Genomic DNA, 21,951 nt, shown 5'->3' with positions numbered 1-21,951 from the left:
AGACTGGAATATGAATAGGAGAGAGTCTGAATAGAAGGATCTGCAATAAAAAGTAACAATAACGGGCTACAAGGTGTAGCCTTACAGAGCATTTGTTTTTTTAGAAGGGGACAGCGACGCCCATTTGAAAGCTGTAAAGCATCAGAAGAAAAAGACAAATAACTATAAACAGGGGCGATCCTGGCCCCTCCGCCGCGTGAGGCAGCAGCAGTTGCTGTTGCCCCCCCTCCCCCGGAAATTCGCTCTTAAAGTACCAGGAGCAGCATTTTTGCCTCATTGGCGAAGCACCCCTGACTATAAAACTATAAAAATTAAAAACATACATTACATTTTTGCCTAACTAACTATATTAGAAACATTTTTCACAGCCTATCTATTCACCCAGTTTTAATTTTCACACTGAACTGTTCCTTTAAAGGTGAACCACCCCTTTAAGGAATTTTAAGTAACAATTACGTTCAAAAGCAGACCTATCGGTGAAAAATTATCAACATAAGCTACAGTTAGCTTTAAATGTACATTGATATTTTGAAGAGTAGCTTTTTTTTTTTTTTTTACATAAACAGCACATGGGTGGGAAAATTCACTAAAGGGTGAATTTTCGCCACGGAAGGCTCCGTCACATGTCGTGCGACTTAGTCAGACATTAATTCACATCGCATACGCTAATTCATCAAAATGAAAATTTACGTCTCGGCAGACGAATACTGGTGAAGTTTCGCTAGTGAAACTTCATCAGCACAAGCATTTCATAGCAAACTTTCACTACCGTTCATTTCTGCCTAGTGAAACTTCGTTAACATACTTACGTTTAGGTCAATTTTAATAGGGTGGGTACATCTAGGTCACATAGTGTATATGTTGGGGAAATTGCTGGAAGTGGCCATATATTATTTAAAATGTTCAAGGAAGCAAAATAAAGACAAAAGAGATCCTCTAATGGCCTAGACATAAGCCCATCCTAACACAAATATAAACTTCAAATGGTTAAAAAAACAAATATGTATATATTTAACAGTTACAGCATTTACACATAACCCCACTTTAAAATGTTAAAAAAAAACTTAAAAACTTTATAAAGTTATAAAAAAAAAAGATATAACCTGGCGAAGCAGACTCTAGTGAAAGGGGTAACATAATGTAAAATTCGCACTTTAGTGAATTAGCAGAGTAACGGTCATTCGCCTGAGCGAAAAATCGGCTTTCGAAAGGGTGCGAAACTTCGTTAGCGATGTACACTTTGGCTAGCTAATTGTCCTCTACGCCTGTTAGTAAATTGGCAATGTCCCGGCAGATTGGATTTCAGGCAAATTTTCGCTAGCGACGGCCATTTCGCCCTTTAGTAAATTTGCCCCGTGGAATACAAAATGTCCTAAAATCCATAAGCTCTTGTTACAGCAACAATCCAAATATTAATTCACTGAATTATTATGGCCCACTGCCATGAGGGTCTTTTGAGTTATGCTGCTGGGAAAGCTATTGTGTACTGAATTTTAAAGCGGATTGGAGATGATAAATTCACATAGGAAAAAAAAATGCGGTTAAAGGTAACTGTGACTCATGTCCCTGAAGAAGCGGACAACAGTGAAGCGCGTCAGGCATGATGTCAATATTGAGCGACCACAGCATTCCTTTCAACCTTTGATTTCCTGCTCTATGTTGAGGTCTGTGTTTTTGCAAACATAACTCAAGCCATACTATATTATGGTCAGTATTACGAGGTATTCCATTATTTGCACATCTGCAATGTTCTTATTGTTCTCAGATTTTATGGATGGCATTATCCAGTTCCATGAAATAGTCAATCAGCAAATTTTCACTGTTGGTAGTTAAGATACTGTACTTCAGTCAATATATCTAGGTAATGAAAACCCCGCTCATTAAGAATTCTTAAATGGGATATAAACCCCCAAAAAACAAAGTTACCTAGTGGAAGAAACTGTAGAAACAGCCAGGTGATTAACAGTCCTGTAAAAATGCATGCAAAGCTGACTTCTGCTGCATTTTGTTAAAACAATTCAAAACAACTGCAAATACAAGAAAATGTCTGTTAAGCCAGACACAAAATAAGCTTTGCATATATTAGTGATTCTTATCTAGTAATTTTAAAAGTGATGTCCACTCCTTTTTTTTTGCATAATAAAAGAAAATGTAATTCTAAGCAACTTTCCAATATACACATTGTTTCAGTGGTTCTAATTTGTAAATATAAAGCTACTGAGACAGCTCATACTATTCTGTCCTCTCCGGTTCTCATACCATTCCAACATTGTATTAGAACTCTGCTCTCCTACAGAAAAGACTTCAATTCCCATAATCAGTGTCGGACTGGCCCGGCGGGACACCTGGGAAAAAACCCGGTGGGCCCCGACCCTCATGGACCCCCCCCCCCCTCGCCAAACATTCAGTTTTTGCAGAGCAGTGGCGTCTGCGCAGTCCCGGCTTGTGCGTCCTCACGTCACAGTAGGGGAGCAGTAGCCCCAATGGGCCCAAAGGCCCCCAGTCCGACCCTGATTGTTTCACCTTTAAAAACACTTTTGCACCGTGATCCACTATGCTTGACAAAAAAAATAAAAATTTTTGCAAGGTTTTACCTGCAACAGCAGGCTTGTGTGCCAGTGTGTCTACTTGCTGAGGTGGCCGTTACCTCTATCACTGGGCACCAAGCAACCTTTGGAATTATTATTTCTTTTCCGGCGCAGAGCTGTGGTGTCTGCGCACGTGCACAGTCCCGGCTTGCGCGTCTTTGCGTCACAGTAGGGGAGCAGGGGCCTGGAAAGCAGTCCCGGTGGGCCCCGGGCCCCCAGTCTAACCCTGCCCATAATGTATTGCATGTGCTACAGAACTGGAAATAATATTAACTGAAGTATGCAAGGCATTGTGGGAGTCTAGTCCGAATGAGTACATTTCTGATAAATGATTTCTGTCTGGCAATACCAAAGGAAAAACAGAAACTCATCAAATTTATATGCAAATAACTTTAAAATAATAATAATAAAAAGGTGGCCGTTACCTCTATCACTGGGCACCAAGCAAACGTTAGAATTATTTACGAAGTACGGGTGTGCGAGAGCTCTTCTTTTCGTACCATGACTGGAGGCCAGCAGAAAGTGATGACAACATGACTGGAGGGCCAGTGCAGGGGGGTCACAACTTGATTACAATGTAATTATCCTACTGCACACCTGTAGTTCACCAATCCTGCAAGCTGGTGGTGCGTTCCTTCCGTTGACCCGGCCGGGTCCCTTAGCAACCAATGTGTAAAAGAAACGGATCCGCACACACACCGATTAGTGCAGTCGGGGATTATCCCCTTTTATTCAGCCACCAAACATCAACGTTTCGGGGGGGAACACCCACCCTTCACCTTCCTGATGAAGGGTGGGTGTTCCCCCCGAAACGTTGATGTTTGGTGGCTGAATAAAAGGGGATAATCCCCGACTGCACTAATTGGTGTGTGTGCGCGGATCCGTTTCTTTTACACATCAGTGCAGGGGGGTGGCAACATGACTGGGGGCTATCAGTGAGGGGGTGGCAACATAACTGGGGGGACATCAGTGAGGATAGGCAGTATGCCAAGAAAGAGCAGGATGGGTGACTGGGATACCAATATGGGAATGCATCAGTGAAGGATGACAATATGAGAGTTGTAGTAGTAGAGAATAGAATTTGCGGGGGCCAGCAGTGACGGTAACAAATATGATGGATTTTCAGTTACAAGAAGGTGCAGCAACCCACAATGGTGAAGAATGATAAAAGGTAATTAGTGAGCAGAAACGAGGGAACGAAGGGTAGGGAAATAAATGGAAAGGGGGTGGGGTCCGAGGGGAAGCCCAGGACAGAAAATAAGCTTTAAGGCTGCTGCTGAGAGATGGGGAAGGAGGCAGGAGAGATGGAAACGCTAAGGAGGAGCAGGAGGGGCGAGTTGGCCCAGTCCTCACACAGGATAATGATGTTGTCTCAGGCCTCTGGCGTTTCCCGGCTACAGGCCTTGAATGTGCGGCTTCCCATTACCAGTTCCTAAATGCTGAATTGTGGAAGCTGTGTAGCTACACTATTCTGTAGATTTTCATCATGTGTCAATACGTTAAAATTGTGGATGTAGACAGGTTGCTAAAATAAAACATAAAGGGATGGGTGCTAATAATATAGCGGTCAGCTATATGGGTTAAATATTGGAAAGGAATCATTATTTGGTTCAGCAGTTCCTCTGCAACAAAGTGCAGGGTTTTGCTTTCCTGGGATACTGGGAACTGTAGTTCTAAAACAGCAATGTGTTGACTAGCCTATAAATAGCAGTGTTGTGGTTATCTGATTGTGGCAGAACTACAATTTTCCACAGCAGAAAGTACTTTACTTTTCTTCGTAAAGGATTGGGCAGTCACAGGTTAGCTGCCCCCAGCAACATATAATGTGACCATCCTCATAATAAGACCGATTCTATGCCATAGTAATACAAAAGTACTTGCTTATAAACGGGATATTGTGATGCCATTAGTTCTAAGGCTGCTTGGGGATGTCATTTGTGTCACATGACTAAACCTGGCAATTAAAAATAATTTTATACCCTATGAGGTACAATAAAAGCATATTAGGTGGGACAAATGTGCTGTTTTTGGTTCTCTGATGCCAATGTGATGTGGTATTAAGAACTGCCACCCCCAAAACAGGTTGCCATAGGGTCTCAGGCGGTACTAAAACTCTGTCTAACCAGAAAACAGAGTGAGCCCTTTGCTTTTTCATTAGGCAAAAGTGCTACCTTAGGCCTGTGAATCCTTCCCACAAATCTGGCATATCCATAACCAATAAAGACCTTTATAGGGTTGTGAAACACCTTGGTGACCTTTACTTTCCTTACAATTTACAACCAGTAAACTGAAGATGCTGGTAAATGCCAGAGGGGCTGCCATATAATGTCATAAACAGTCACTATCTATTTTGACTGTGGGCAGCTATTGGGGCCTGTTTGTACTTGAAATGCCAGGGCCTATTTTAAATACTAATCTAACAACTATGATCGTCAGGGCCTGGCTGCAGGCAGAGGAGCCCCCCCCCCCAAGGAGGTGCGTGGGATCAGGAATTTCTCCCCTGTAGTCTGGACCTGACAGTGGGTTCTTTTAATATTTAATAATTAAATTATAAATGCGTGCATAAAACAAGAGGCACATTTCAGTGAGTGCAAGTTAGGCCTGTAGCTCTTAAACACAGACAAAAAGCAGCAAAGCCATCTGAGCAGCTGCGAGAGATTTCCATGTATCCCAAGATTCTCCTCTGCTTTCCATGCTACTTAATAAGACCAAAGCCTAGCAACTCCCAGCAGCAGGAAGCTTCTTCCCTTGCACACAGACTGAGCCCACATGACAGACAGTTGCCATGGGATTCCTAGGCGAGCATCAGAAAAAAAGGAAACTTAACCAGTTCACTTCCTCAGAATGAACTGGAATGCATCAGTTCCTATGGGCCCCAGAGCACTGCGGAATTTTTTTTTATAATCATAAAAAATAAATCACTGTCTAAATATATATGGGTTCCTGAAATAATTTTATGTTATGACTCAGCCGCAATGCTCTACATCTGTTAGGGACTGGGATTATTACGAAACATTTCCATGGCCTGCAAACTTGTATTCACATATAATTTATGTGCATGTATAGCAAGAAATGAGCAAGTAAGCTGGGCCAGGGCAGAAAGGAAAAATCAAGGAGTAATTACCCTTTCATATACAAACAGGATGGGAATCGACTCCATCAGCACTCGATTTTTTTACAATCAAAAAGGTGGTTTGTTAAAAAAAATTGACTAGCATATTGACTAAATACTCTGTTCTGTGCACTTTTAATGCAAATGTTCCATAAAATAAATGTAACTACATAAAATAGACATAAAGAAGAAAAAATAGTTGTTGTTGCATAAAAAAAGACATAGAACATAAAATAAAGACTAAAACCTGGCATAGACACAGCAATACATCATCAACTACTCTTAAGAATTATATGTAAACCATGTATTACTGCCAGTTTAGGACCTATAGGTCTAATATACAGAGGTCAAGATTGTGTAGCACATACAACCAATATTTAAACTGTTTAAAAAGTTACATAGTTACATCGGGTTGAAAAAAGACAAAGTCCATCAAGTCCAACCCCCTCCAAATAAAAACCCAGCATCCATACACACACCCCTCCCTACTTAATAGTGTCTTAAAGTAATGAAAATATAATGACTGGTGTATTCCGCATAAGAAACTTTCTTTAGGACAGTGATCCCCAACTAGTGGCTCTTGAGCAACAAAATCTGATGTGTCTGCCTACACTAGATTGTAGGTAATAATACCAGGTGTAGGCAGCACAGCACAAGAGGAGCAGCAGGGCAGTGGATTCTCAGCCTGCGTTTCTCAGAGTCTGAGCTACGTGGTCTAGCCTTAATACCTACAACACCACACACACAAATAAGTCAGCTGGCTCCCACACTGGGAGCTGTCTCTTGGTGAGGGTGGCTACAAGTATTTTTGGGCAAAATTGTATTGTCTCCCCCTAACTGGGGTGCAGACTTTATAAGGCCCAGGGGGACTGTTGTCTCAGGCCCAGTGAAATCTTTGTCCGAATGGGGGTCCAGCTGCGTCATGATAGTTACTCAAATAAGTAAGTTACATATAAAGTTACATTAAAACTTATGCAATTTACATAACTGCCTGGAAAGTTGGAAATGTACATCAAGCGAAAGACAATGCAGAGAAGCTAGAAAAGAGCAGCGGAGCAAAGTCCGCTTACCACCAGCGAATTAAAAAGGTAACTTTCACTGCCTCCAATAAACTGTCTGACTTATTAGCACTACTCACACGTAAATGCAAACTCACTCGTTTCAGCACCAAAATCCACCATGGGTGCCTGTAACCAAGCCAATGCAATGGCAGTGCAGGCAACAAAGAAAGCTAATATTAGCATTGGAGCTGGTTCTCGGACTGCACTTTTGCACAGGCCAGGATCAGCCCACATGTGGCATTACCGAACAGCACTCTATTACATTACAGATGGGTTTTTTGCTGGCCAGGCACACAGATACAGAGCTATCAACCCCCTCTATTTTTTGGGAGTCCCATTCTTTAGTCAATGGCTAATTAAATCTGGTGGTGCACATGTACAGTAGCATTCAGTGATGGTCATATTGATAGTGGAACATTTGTGCATGTGCAGGCAGTGTTCAACGGATTCTGGTGAGCATTAGCGCATTAACGTGACATCACTTCCAGGTAGTGGCAAAACTCATGATTCTTCAGAATGACGGCTCTGCAGATATTGTTGTCAGATACAAGATTTTGTATGTTAATCTGTTTGTGGGTGCTGAAGAAGTGATCTGGACAGATATTACTGTGTGCATATTGATGGTTTCTGCAACAGGTTTTGAATATTTTGGTTCCATGCCTTTGTTCCTACATCAGTATCTATATAGCCAATTATATTATTCTAATTCCTATAGTATTCCTTTTTAGTAACAGTAGCTAACTTTTTACATGGGGAGAAGTGGGCATGTAACACATAGTGCAAAAAGTTTTGTGTAGGCCACGTGAACTTTTCCCACCACTCCCAATTAAAACTACTCTTGATTTCATAGCCCCATATTTTTTCTCATATAAAAATAAAATTTGCTTTTGCATATTTCCTCAGAGAAAGTTGATTGATCATCCTCATATTATACCTTGCCAGAAAATGTTGAAAAATCTACGTTAAAATTGTACATATCCCCTACTTCCTGCAGAACACACCACATTGGGATTTTTTATGTCAAAGTCAGTGGGGAGTAGACATTTGCTGGGGTTCAAAAAGTCTTGAAACAGGCCCTTTCCTTGGAAAATAGTGACTAATGGGAACCGTATTCCAGTGTACCTCAAAAAAAAAGAACTGACCTGTGTTAATTGGCTAAAGAGCACGGCTGTGCCACCTTTTATGTTTGAACAGATTCTTTGCAGCAAAAGAAGCACCGTTTGTTTATTAAAGAAAAGGTATACACTACAACTTTCATCACTAAAGGGTGCTGAACAGTATTTATTTATTTACTGGAATTAACTCAGTTGTTGTCAGTTAGTAATTTTCACTGGTATCCTGTGTACCATGTAGTTTACAGTGGGCAAAATTAGTTATGATTTTGACTGGCTTTCTAAGATTTCATTAATGTACAACAATATTTTTTTTTAAAATCTGTTTTAATCTGAAGAGCAGAAACAGCATGCACTTACAGAAATGCCTGTTTTTACTGACCTACAGCATGCTTTTACTTCACCACTTAGTTAATGGAAGCGTAAAGCTTAGAACATACATGAAAGGACATATATAATGTAACTTTTTCATGCAATTGTTCTGTACTCAGCAATTTATTTTGCCTGGCCACCAAGAGTAACAAATTCAGTACCATTAATGTAAATCCCTGGGGCAATTCCGGACTTAGAAATAAAATTTTATTTGTAACAAACAAAAAACAACAAAAAGCTGACATCTTTGCAGTGCCTCTTTCTGAAAGCTATTTTTGTTACTTAATAAAGGGGAAGTTTTTCTTCTAATCAAATGTTTGTTAAAATGAACCTATACTAAGCAGCTTTTAAATTGGTCCTCATGGTTTTTTTAATATTAGCATTAGAATGTTGTCTATTTCCAGCATGTAACTGCAAATTCTATCTGGTTTTGGGGTTTTCTGGCTGTGGCAACCCCCCCCCCAAAAAAAGATCAAAGGGATACATTCTAGCATTATTTTTACTCTTAATTGATTATCTGTCTTTTCAGGCCTCCTATTAATTTTATTTATCAAACCACCAGGTTGCAATGTTAATTAAGCTATATCAATCAGAAAATACTGGGCTAATTTATCAGCACTGGGCAAATTTGCAACTGGGCAGTAACCCATAGCAGCCAAGCAGTGATTGGATTTTTAAGGACAAGGACAAATTTGCCCGGTGTTGATAAATGACCCCATTTAGTATTTGAGACCCCAGACTAAAACTAACTAAAACTTCTAAGTGGACTTCTCAACTTAATACTTAATTCCATATACTCTAATTGGAGCCTAAATTGAAACGAATTCAAATAACATACAACATGCACAGATTTACTGTATAAATATTTTAAAATTCCATAAACTCTAAATTACAATTTGTAGCCTGACTGGAGAATAACTAAAATGGAATATACACATGCAGCAAAGGTGCTGGCACAACATGATGGACATTTGTGAAATTGAAGATCAAAGAACAAGTGGGAAATTAAGAGAAACTTGGGTTTAGGCTCTTTAAAAAACACTGGAATGTAGAAACATCACAATGACTATACTTTTGGACCATATTATTACTATCCTTTATTTATATAGCCCATATGTATCTTTACGTTGTCTTATGGGACATTTTGGGACACAGTGGATTTTTAAATTACATTTTATGCCCAGTAGAAAAGTTTGAATTTGAAAACTCAACCATATTCATCATTCCATTCAATTTCCTGTGTGAAAAGGTGTAAGCTATCCTAGAGGGCAAATGTTCACATTTTAAATGTTAGATTTCAAAATGTTAGTTTTAGCAATGTGGTTTTTTAAGTCAAGATTTACCCCAGACAGTGTCTACTTTGAGCAGATGAAAAACATTTTATACCATCGACCAAAAATGTTAAAATGTCAAATCGGTGAACAAAAGTGAAAAGTGTGTCACATGGCAGAAAATTGATCATAATGCAAATCTATGGGAAAGTCCTGCAACTTAGAACAATGTACAGTATTTGCTATCTTCACTTTGAAAAAATAGAAAAATTATAAATATGGTAAAACGTCTAGACAATTCAAACAGTTTTACAAGTAGCTAAATGTGAAAAGAAAATAATTTTATTCCTATAATAAATCTGGTCCTTAGGAAAAAAATTAACAAAGGAAAAATCTTTGATAAATCTGCCTCAAAGAAATGACAATAGATTGAATATGGAATAAAGTTAAGTCCTCCTGCACAACTGAGATTTATGGCTGAACTCTACGGCGCAACTTCTTCTGATCCGACGCGCTGAGAGGAATCGCAGACGGCAAGTCGGAGGCGCCGAATATAATGTAATGTAAGTAATAGGAATTTTGCACCTACAAACTACAGGCATCCGGCACTACACGACTATCGCATGAAGAAGCAGAATGTGGTGTTCGCATCCGACAGTCGTGTTGTATTACTTACATTATATTCGGCGCATTCGACTTGCCGCCTCCTCTCAGAGCGTTGGATCAGAAAAAGTTGTGCCGTTGAGTTCAGCACTTATTTTTTTTAAAAATCGCATGCAATAACTTGCAGGGGCCCTCAGCACTCCACTCCACCACATCAGATTTGTAACACAAAGTGGAGGCACCAGTGGCGTAACTATAATACAGCAGACCCCGCGGTTGCGGGGGGACCGGGGGACAGAGGGGCCCGGACCAAGGGGTCTGCTGAACTGAAATTCCTTGCACACTGTGTGCGGCGACCAAGATTGCCGCTTGCCACAAGTAATTTAGCGGCGGAGCGGATCTGAAGCTTTCCGAAGGGACAGCCTCGTGTATGCGAAGGGACAGCGCGTGTATGCGCATGCAGGTGTACGTGCGTGTGCAGCTAAACCGGGGCTCCTGAAGTTTTTTTTGCAGGGGGGCCCGGTTAGCTGTAGTTACGCCGCTGGGAGGCACCAAGCAGTATCTTTTCTTTGCCTAACCCCTGGTCCGGACCCTGTTCCCCTGCCAAGTCTTGGCTTCAGAACAGTATCGGACTGGCCGACAGGGATACCAGGAATAGTCCCGGTGGGCCCAGGTGTCAGTGGGCCCTCATGCTGCTAGACATTTGGCCTATTTCATATCAATTCCCTGCTTCAATGAGAACTAAATGGCTTAATAGATGGAATAACAGATTATAGTATGTTAATAAAAGAGACTAGAAGAATAAAGGTTGAGTGAGGAGAGGAAGAATAATAGTAAGGAGAGTGGGCCCCTGGTCTAAGATTACTTGGTGGGCCCCTGGTCAAAGGTTTTTGGAAGGGGGCAGATGGCCTTCCCCATGCCCCAGAGGTCTCATTCTCACAACAATTAGAAGTAGACAGTACTTAATACAATATAGTTATATAAACCTAAGATACATGCAAGAAAAGACAGATATGTAGACATGAGCATAGGGGTTGGATTAAAATATAAAAATGTATAAACAACTCTAAATAGAATAAGTAAAAGAAAGGCATACACTTATACAAGTGCAATTTTGGATGCCATTTCCATGTATAAATGCGGACACAATGGGGAGTTGCATCTGACAAAATTGTGGCCAAAGTATCAAAATGTACACATTTGTAAGTGTGTAGGTTTGCCACCTGGCCGGTAAAAGCGATGGTTGATCCCAATGTTATTAATAGGGAAAAAAGATAAATATATAGGAAGGCCGGTATTTTTTTCCAGAAAAGGTGGCAACCCTATAAGTGTGCCTTTTCTCAGACTGGACACAATTGCATTAAAAAGTCTTTGCATCATTTGCAGTGCTTGGTGTCAAAATAAAAATGTGTGTGATTCTCAAGGGCCAGGGCACACGGAACACTGGCTCTTAGTCTGCAGATTGAGAGAAGTGGCTCCGCTCCCTTTCCCAGCTCTGTTGATCTGCACTGAAAAGTACAGCTTCCGTTTGCATGCAGGCACATGGAGCAGAGCGGAGATCGGGCCCATGGGAGGATTATAATGAAGGCTAAGCCTCCCCAAAACAGCAGGGTACATTTCCTTAAAACCAGGGGAACAACAGGCAGATTCAAGCATTTAAATTATTTAATAGAAATCAGTGACTTACGTAGCTTAATTTGAGTCTATCTTGAGTCTGACACAGGCTGTGAGATCAGCTGACTCTGGAATGGAGGAGGGGGGTGGGGCCTGCAGAGCTCAGAGCAGATCTCTCGGGAAGAAGCACTGCAAGCTCATCATCATGCTTAGCCACCATGTGCAGCTGCCTACAGGACTACAGTGAGTGAAATAGACCACACATAGTTATATATTTATTCCCACGTTCCAGAATGACAGTATCTTATATATATATATATATATGTATATATATATATATATATATATATATATATATGTATATTTATATGTATATATATATATATATATATATATATATATATATATATATATATATATATATATATATATATATATATATATATATAATGTCACTGAACGATTTCTCTTAGTTCCATTCAGAATCCTAGGCAATGAGAAGGGAACAGTGAGTGTCACATAAAAAATGATTAGCTATTTGTGTGACATGGATTTGCAGCTCCCTCTGTCCCATGGTTAGCATTTATTCATCTAAGCCAGCTTGCTGCAGTTTTACTCCTTCCTGCCTTGACTGAAGTGCCAAGATATCGGGTTGTCACAATGGAATCCTGATGGCAAAACACAGAGTACACAGTAGAGGGGGGAGGAAGGTGAAGGAAGCAGAGCTAAGGAAACACTGGTGTGTGTATTTTTAATAGAATCCAGCCTATGGGGTCCGTTGTGAATTTTCTGGGACAAATTGATTTTGCAAATATTTATGCTATAAAATATTCTTGTTTTATGGCAATTTTTACTGTGACATTTGTGGCCAGAAAAGCATCTTCAAAATGCATAAACTTTATTGACTACTGATGATTATACCACCCAACAACATTATCAGAGCAACACCAATCAAACATGTATGTATCATATAATACACAAAAGCCATGAATATCCTGTAAATTATATCCTTATAAACGGTGAGTAGTGATGTCATCAGTTATAAACGGTGAGTAGTGATGTAATTTCTGTCACATGACTCACTAAAATTTGTGTATTATAATTAATAAAGTACCCCCAGTTGTAAAATATGAGGATATTATAAGTTACCTCGGAGTTCCATGACCTGTATAAAAACACTCGGCCTTCGGCCTCGTGTTTTTATATGGTCATGAAACTCCTCGGTAACTTATAATATCCTTATATTTTACAAGAGGGGGTACTTTATTCACTATATAAACTGATACTTCATCCATCCAGTCACAAACCCTTCTGCCAATAGAATCTTATGAACAAGAAATCATACCAGTCAATGTCTTTGCATCATATAAATGCACAGTTTAATGTAGCCAATCGCAATGAAACCGAACCCCCTGCCAATAGGATCATTAAGTTACAGAAATCAAATATATACAGCCAATAGACACCATAGATAGACCGCAATGGCTACAGCAAAGAATGATGGGTAAAAAAAGTATTATGGGATATTTCCTTTTCCCTTGCGACTTTTCTGACGAAAAAATAATTTACTGCCACTATATAGATGGCGGTACAATTTTGCAAATATTCTGGTGTTAATTTTGTCTTTCGCACATTTCGCTGTTTAGTAAACTGGCCGTTAATGTGTACGTAGCGGTTTTTTCAGCGAATGCGATAAGTGGCGAACACATATTCTTGTGCAAGAAAATTTGCAAATTTATAATTACCACAGGTTAGTAAATTGGCAAAAACATATTCAGCGATAAATTTGTCTATATTTTGTGCGCATATTTTTACTACGCTTTAGTAAACCGCCCCCTATGTCTCTGTCTCTTTGCGTATGCACATAACTTTATTTTCTTAAAGAGGTGGTTCACCTTTAAGTTAACTTTTAGTTTTAATATGTTACAGAATGGCCAATTCTAAGCAATTTTTCAATTGGTAGGGGGAAAATATTTTGGTGATAGGTGCCCTTTAATTAGTCTTCCCAATTTCAAAAATCACCCTCTGCCTATACGATTGGCCCAAAAAAGCCAAAGAAGGACATTGTCAGGCTGCAAATCTCCACTCCGCTCCATGTACCTGCACTTAGAAACTGTACTTTTCAGTGCAGATAAATGGAGCTGGCGGAGGGAGCAGATCTACTTCTCTTAGCCTGCAAAAAAAAATAAAAAATTAAGGCTGAGAGAAGCAGAAACAATGTTCCACAGCAAATTAATTGTAGGCGTATGCTATAGACCCCCTAATGTAAGTGAGGAGGAGGAGGAGGCTAAGCTCCTCATGCAAATAGAAAAGGCTGCTTGTTTGGGTAAAGTAATGATAATGGGGGATTTTAATTACCCAGATATTGACTGGAGCAACAGTACTGCCAGATCAGTTAATGGGAACAAGTTTATAAACGTGTTGCATGACAATTTTATGGCACAGGTTGTTGAGGAGCCAACCAGAAAAAATGCTATACTGGATCTAGTGATCTCAAATGACCCAGAATTTATAGCAAATGTGCAAGTCGTTGAACCCCTGGGTAATAGTGACCATAATGTTATATCATTTAATGTCTGGTGCAAATAACAAATATTTACTGGGGCAACAAAAACCATGAACCATGGAAAAGCTAATTTTAGTGCCTTGAGGGCTGCCCTACAGAGTATTGATTGGGGCAATAAGTTTTCAGCTAAAAACACAGAACAGAAATGGTTGTCATTTAAAATGATATTAAATCATTACTGTTTCCTTAAGGCGTAAATGTAGAAGCTCTAAGAATCACCCTATGTGGCTTAATGCAGAAGGAAAGAAGTTAATAGGAAAGAAGAGAAAGGCATTTAAAAACTACAAATCTGTTGGGATAGAAACTGCATTTAATGGATATAAACAGTGTAATAAATGTTGTAAATCAGCAATCCAGAATGCAAAGAAAGGAAATTAAGAGTTAATTGCGGTGGAGGTGAAAACTAACCCTAAAAAGTTTTTTAAATATATTAATAGCAGAAAGATGCAGGTTGAGAGTGTTGCTCCATTAAATAATGGTACCAGTATGGTTGTAACAGATACAGAAAAGGCTAATGTGCTAAATCAGTTATTTTTTTCCAGTGTATACTATAGAGGAGTTCCCAGGCTCACTTGATAGCTGCCCTAATGGCTCAGCTCAATCTAGTCAGTGGCTGATTCAGGATATGATTCATAAAGCTTTAATAAAAATTAATGTAAACAAGGCTCCAGGGCCTGATGGCATACACCCCCGGGTTATAAGAGAGCTTAGTTCAGTTTTAGACCAGCCCCTATTTCTGATTTTCTCAGATTCGCTTTCATCTGGTATGGTGCCTATGGATTGGAGAAAAGCTGATGTTATTCCAATATTTAAAAAGGGATTGCAATCTCAGCCTGGCAATTATAGGCCAGTTAGTTTGACATCTGTGGTGGGCAAATTATTTGAAGGCTTGTTAAGGGATCACATTCAAAATTTTGTCCCAGTGAATGGCATTATGAGCAGCAATCAGCATGGCTTTATGAAGGATAGGTCATGTCAGACAAATTTGATTGCTTTTTATGATGAGGTAAGTAAGATGCTGGACAGTGGGGGGCAGTGATCTATTTGGATTTTGCTAAAGCATTTGATACCGTGCCCCACAAACAACTGCTTTCCAAACTAAGGTCTGTTGGGCTTAATGAAGTTGTTTGCACATGGATAGGAAACTGGATGCAGGATCGGGTACAGAGGGTGGTTGTTAATGGTACATTCTCTACTTGGAGTAAGGTTCTTAGTGGGGTACCTCAGGGCTCGGTAATGGGTCCACTTTTATTTAACTTGTTCATTAATGACTTAGGGGAGGGTATTGTAAGTAATGTATCAGTGTTTGCCGATGACACAAAACTATCCAGCCCAATTAATTCCATCCAGGATGTGGAATCCTTGCAACACGATCTTGACAAACTGGCAATCTGGGCAGCTAAGTGGCAAATGTTGATAAATGTAAAGTCATGCACCTGGGATGTAAAAATATCCAAGCCACTTATACCCTTAATGGGACTGCACTAGGAAAATCCATAATGAAAAAGGACCTTGGAGTCCTTGTAGATGATAAACTTGGCTGTAGCAAGCAATGCCAGTCAGCAGCATCAAGGGCAAATAAGGTCTTGAGCTGTATTAAAAGGGGCATAGAGTCACCGGAGGAGGGGGTCATTCTCCACTGTATAGAGCACTTGTAAGGCCCCATCTAGAATATGCCGTACAGTTTTGGTCTCCATCACTCAAACAGGATATTATTGTATTAGAGAGGGTACAGAGAAGGGCAACTAAGCTGGTAAAAGGTATGGAAAATCTTGGCTATGAGGAAAGGCTGGCCAAATTGTGGATGTTCACGCTGGAGAAGAGGCGCTTAAGGGGTGATATGATAACTATGTATAAACATATAAGGGGATCATATAATAATCTCTCTAATGCTTTTTTACCAGTAGGTCTTTCCAGCTGACACGAGGTTGAATCTGATTAGAAGAAAAGAGGTTCCGCCTAATTATTCGGATGGGGTTTTTTACAGTGAGAGCTGTGAAGATGTGGAATTCGCTCCCTGAATCAGTTGTACAGGCTGATACATTAGATAGTTTTAAGAAGGGGTTGGATGGCTTTTTAGCAAGTGAGGGAATACAGGGTTATGGGACTAGTCCGGTTGCCATTTTGGAGTCAGGAAGGAATTTTTCCCCCCTCTGAGGCAAATTGGAGAGGCTTCAGATGGGTTTTTCTGCCTTCCTCTTGATTAACTAGCAGATAGGCAGATTTTAAAAAAAAATGGTTGAACATGATGGACGTGTGTATTTTTTCAACCTTACTTACTATGTTACTATGTCTGCCTTGTCTATTGACACAGCTTTCAGGAAAAAAAACCTAGAATTACTGCTGCATGGCTCAGCTGCAGACTCTGTAACTGTTTTACATGATACATTAGTTGGTACATTTCTTATCTTTGATCCTGCAAAGCAGAATTCCACAGATGCTGTTAAGTAATGAAGCAAATTGTAACAGTTCAGAATCTGTACCTGGATTACTGAACTGCCGGACTGAAACACCAGAGACAGGGACATTAATCTTTGAACTTCATTTTTGGAAAAACTGTCAAAAATAAAAAATGAATAGTAAAGGTATGCAACCTATTATCCAGAATGCTCAGGACCTGGGGTATTCTGTATAACAGATCTTTCTGTAATTTGGATCGTCATACCTTAGTAGAAAATTATGTAAACATTAAATAAACCTAAAAGGCTGATTTTGCTTCCAATTAGGATTAGTTATATTTTAGTTGGGATAAAGTACAAGGTACTGTTTTATTATTACAGAGAAAAAAGGAAATCATTTTTAAAGCTTTGGATTTTTTGGATAAAATGGAATCTATGGGAGACAACCTTTCTGAAATTAGGAGCTTTCTCGATAATGGGTTTCCGGATAATAGATCCCATACCTGTAATTGAAAAAGTCTTTATTTCTGGTATATCTAAAAAGAACCACATTGAAAAAAAGTGTGTAAAAGGTTAACTCCTTTTATAAATTGGCTCCTTAGGCTAGGGCCACACAACATGGTTTTCCGCAGGCGGAGAATCTGCTGCCCACCCTACCCTATCTATTCTTCAGACACAGCAGATTTCAGTGTGAAATACAAAATGTCATGTTTTGGCAAAGAAATCCGCCGCATCTGCCTGCACCCAAACAGAGGTAATGATTCTGGGTGCAGGCAGCGCAGCTAAAGAGGAGCAGTGGGGCAGCGGATTCTCAACCTGCGTTTCTCCAAATGCCAAGATCTGTTTGTTTAGCCCTAGCCTTAAAAAATATTAATTAAAGGAGAACTAAATCCTAAAAATTAATAGGGCTAAAAATACCATATTTTATTTACTGAACTTGTTGCACCAGCCTAAAGTTTCAGCTTCTCAATAGCAGCAATGATCCAGGACTTCAAACCTGTCACAGGGGGTCACCATTTTGGAAAGTGTCTGCAACACTCACATGCTCAGTGGGCTCTGAGCAGCTGTTGAGATGCTAATCTTAAGGGTCGTCACAAATTATCAAGCAGACAATGTAATGTAAGCTGATGCTACAGGGCTGATTATTAAATTCTGATGATAGTTCTACTGGTTTCTGTGCTGCCATGTAGTAAGTATCTGTATTAATTACTAATCAGCCTTATATTGTGACATTTATATTATGTGTACTGTATATTGTAAGTGGGTCCCTAAGCTCAGTAAGCACAGAGCATGTGCAATGAATCAGCAGAAAAGAAGATGGGGAGCTATTGGGGCTTCTTTGGGGGCACAGATCTTTACTGCTAAAGGGCAGTGGTTGCCTTAGGCTGGTACAGAAGCTCAAAACATAATTTAAAACATCTAGCCTGCTTCTCTTTTAAGGAAAGTTGATTTGATAGAGAGCAAATGTTGTAGCTGGAAGCCAACACAAAGACAAGACACTTAGAAGAAGACGATAAACAGCACACTTAAACACAACCTAATGAAACCCTCTTGGGGTTGTAAAAAAAAAACAGTTTCTTGTTTGCCTCTTTTCTGTAACAATATGTCACAAATTGTAAAGCCAGTCTCGTTTGCAACAAAATTCTTACATGGCAGATTTAATTTATTTTTCTTCATACGGTTTAGCATCATCTATGTGATGCATTAATTTACTTGGGCCTAAGAGAGCATGCATTTATAGTAGCCATACACAATACCAATAAAAGCCGTGGACTCTGTCCTTCTGGACCAAGTCACCAGCTTATTGGCTTGTGTATGGGGCCAGTCAACAGATGAGCCAAACCAATATCTGTCTAAAAATAGGCCAGATATCCATAGAGCAGGTCTGATTTTCAGTAGAGTGGGCTTATAAGACAGACTTCATCAAACCAGAGCTGAAATGCAAGTTGCTCGAAATAATGGAACAAGGAGCAAGGACCACATTGGTGCGTTGATGCAGTCCTCTCCCCAGCAGCCTGCATTGGTGGAAATAATGATCAAATTGTTGGCTTGAGAGCCTAACATTTGGATCAGCCTAATATCATCCAAATGAGTGGACTCTCACATGTTTGGGCACCATTTTGGGCAGCATACTGCCCTGCTACATTTGCACTGGGTGGAATATTCAAATGCTCGAAAGTTTGTGTGTGTGGGGGTTAGTTTCAGTGTAAATTGAGTGTGAGGCTGGTTCAGTGTACCAGGGTAGGGGCCTGGGGTGCATGCTTTGTTATTAGATTTAGTCCATCTCCCCCCAGTCTCCTGTCACTAATTTAGAACGTCCCTGTCTCAGTTCGAAGTGCACATGTTCAGTAAGCATTCATAGACACAGACAGTGTCGGACTGGCCCATCAGGATACCAGGAAAACTCCCGGTGGGCCCAGGTGTCAGTGGACCCTCATGCTGCTAAACTTTTTGCCTATTTCATGGCCATTCCCTATTTCTATGAAAACAAAGTGGTAAATAGGTGAAATAATATATTAAAGTATGTAAGGAAAAGAGACTAGAAGAATAGAGGTTGAGTGAGGAGAGAAAGAAAATAGTACTGAGGGTGGGCCCCTGGTCTAAAAACTTTTGGTGGGCCCCTGGTCTATGTTTTTTTGGTGGGCCCCTGGTATCCCAGTCCGACACTGGACACAGAGGGGCCTTTGTGCATGCGTAGGGAGCAATCAGTGATGTAATGAAGTAGATCCAGTGGCCACACCCACAATTTTTGGCACCCACTGTCATACCTCCCAACTGTCCCATTTTGAGCAGGACAGTCCAGCTTTTGAACTTACAGTCACGTATTTGTACTGATATGCCCCGACTTTTCCTGCAGCCAGAAAAAATATACAAAGTTTCTAACCTATTTGGCTTTTGGCAGAAAGCCCAGAACACTTTTGTAACAATTTTGAGATAAGCAAATAAGTAATTGTAACAATTAAGATAAACAGGTCTCTTGGGAGAATTAGGACATTGCTTGAAGGGCAATTCATCTTCATTAGCAAAACTGTAATAACTGGAAAAAAAACAGAAATGTGTTCAAACTTACATAAACAGCCAAATTTTGTAAAATGAACATGTGATAAGGGGGTGTGGCCAAAAATTCTGCAAGCTACACACGGCAACTCAATTTGTCCCTCTTGTTGGACATCAAATTTTTTTCTTATACTCACACAGGTTCATGCATTTTGAATTTCTAAAAAGCCTGACTGGGTCTGATGAATTATATGCCTATGATGTCAGAAGTGAACAGGTCATTTATTAAAAAGATTAATTCTCCTTTAAGCAGCAAAGAAGTCTCAGAAATGAATGAGCAAACAGAAACCAACAATATGAGGATATTAGTAATCACCTTGGAGTACCATGACCTTGTTAAAATATTATATTATCATGGAATTCCTCAGTCAGAACTAGATATATATATATATATATATATATATATATATATATATATATATATATATATATATATATATATATATATAGATAGATAGATAGATATATATATATAAATCATTATCCAGGTTTGGCTTATTGGTTAATGTTTTCACTCAGCTATCAGGATGGTGCTTTATGAGATGTTTGTCATTTGTGCAGTTTCTGAGCACAAGGCAAGTGATACAATAATATGCCTTGCCTTTAGGTTCTGAATAATTAAAGAATATGTTAATGAACATTTTGGAATTAAAAGCACCCAAGGTTAATAAATTAAACAGAAATTGGATACCCTGTAGCTAAAATATTCTATGTTTTAATGCCCTTTTTGGATTTGTCTGAACTGGGCAGACTTTCATTTCTTTTTAATCTCAGCTACTATATTAATTGTTTGTTCGCTGTACTGTATACATGTATTTCTTGTACTGTACTGCTTAACTATGTAAAGCTCTGTGAACCAGCTGTGCTTTATAAATAACCTTATACACATATGGATATGTTATTTAAGTCAGCAAATCTGTGGTCTTTCTCTCAGTGAATAAAAGCACATTACATTTTGTATTCTGTGTATATGTAGTGCTATTATTAGTACCTCCTAATTAACGCCATAGGAGGTGTGACTCCACAGCACCCTACATTTATGGAGATTTGGCAACTAAACAAGAGATACAAAGGCAGTTATAAGGGGAAGCTTGGTTATTAAAATATAACGAGAACATATCATTTTTGGGGGAGGGATTTAAAGAATATGAGTCTGCATTATAGCAGTCATAAACTGCTTCTGAATGGTATTATTACTGACACTGCTACTGCATACTGTTCTGATCTGTGAAAAGACAAAAACATCATTAACAATTTAAAATGGATGCCATTATTTGTTATATCAATTTTGATTGCCTGCTTTAAAGTGGGTTATAGTTCAATTAGTTTCTCCTGGCAAACTGTGCCTACAGTATATCTTGGGAAAAGTGGTTTACTCGTGGAATGTTTCTTCCGCCATTATGTTCCTGGACCCCTAGGTGTGCTCCAACAAAAGCAACTTAGCCATTAGGTGAGGTGAGACCCAAGCCTCAAGTAACAAGCAGCTGACCACAATAGAGAATACATGCATCTTGTCAGTCACAGTTAAATCTCTTGTATAATAAAAACCTTCTTAGCTACAGCTAAACACAGCAAATAAGGGTAGAGAGTGTTTAGTATCTCTATTTAATGCTGCCCATTTGAAAAAGAAAAAAAGAAAAAGAAACAGTCATGTTTTGTAATAAAAAAATTTTGTAACTATTAAAATAATTAATATAAAATAAAAAAGAATAAATAAATAATAATAACAATTAATTAAAACAAAAGGAAGAAAATATTTTGAATGAAACACTATTTATTTTGCTTGTGTTGGATTATATTTGTTTTCTAATGCTTATCTTTTTAGAACTCATTTATCTTTAATTCTGACTTCTAATTTCTGCCAGCCCAGATCCAGCCTTGACGTCATGTGCAAGTTCTGCAGGTTACAGGGTGACCCTAGGCCAGTGAGAAACCGGAAAAAAACAGGGGTATGGAGAGGTGGAGTTGCAGCTGGGGCAAGGGGCATAGGGAGGTGTGTGGGCCCCTGAGGCTACATCCCTGGTGGGCCCTAGACTCCCCCAGTTCAACGCTGGCCAGTTATACAGTGAAATCCCCCACATTTTTGATGGTTGTGCTACATTTATACAGGTATAACAATAATGTTTCCAGGCACATTATGTTATAATTGTAATATAATTTCTGACACATCTATAATTTTCGATTCTAGCTCTTTCA

The 21,951-nt window shown here is 39.4% G+C and overlaps 1 protein-coding gene across 4 annotated transcripts in view; it reads right to left on the bottom strand.

Moving 5' to 3' along the window:
• The window catches only part of gnb4.S (guanine nucleotide binding protein (G protein), beta polypeptide 4 S homeolog), a 60,152-nt gene that overhangs the window by 27,127 nt on the left and 11,074 nt on the right, over positions 1-21,951 (bottom strand). Inside the window, exon 1 of one of the 4 annotated variants that reach the window (XM_018264527.2) lies at positions 11,807-11,926. The gene's annotated coding sequence lies outside the window, so the exon portion shown is untranslated. 4 annotated transcript variants of the gene reach the window in all.

Source organism: Xenopus laevis, chromosome 5S (genome assembly GCF_017654675.1).
Source record: "Xenopus laevis strain J_2021 chromosome 5S, Xenopus_laevis_v10.1, whole genome shotgun sequence".
NCBI lineage: Eukaryota > Metazoa > Chordata > Amphibia > Anura > Pipidae > Xenopus > Xenopus laevis.
This window is presented reverse-complemented; position numbering and strand designations above follow the sequence as displayed.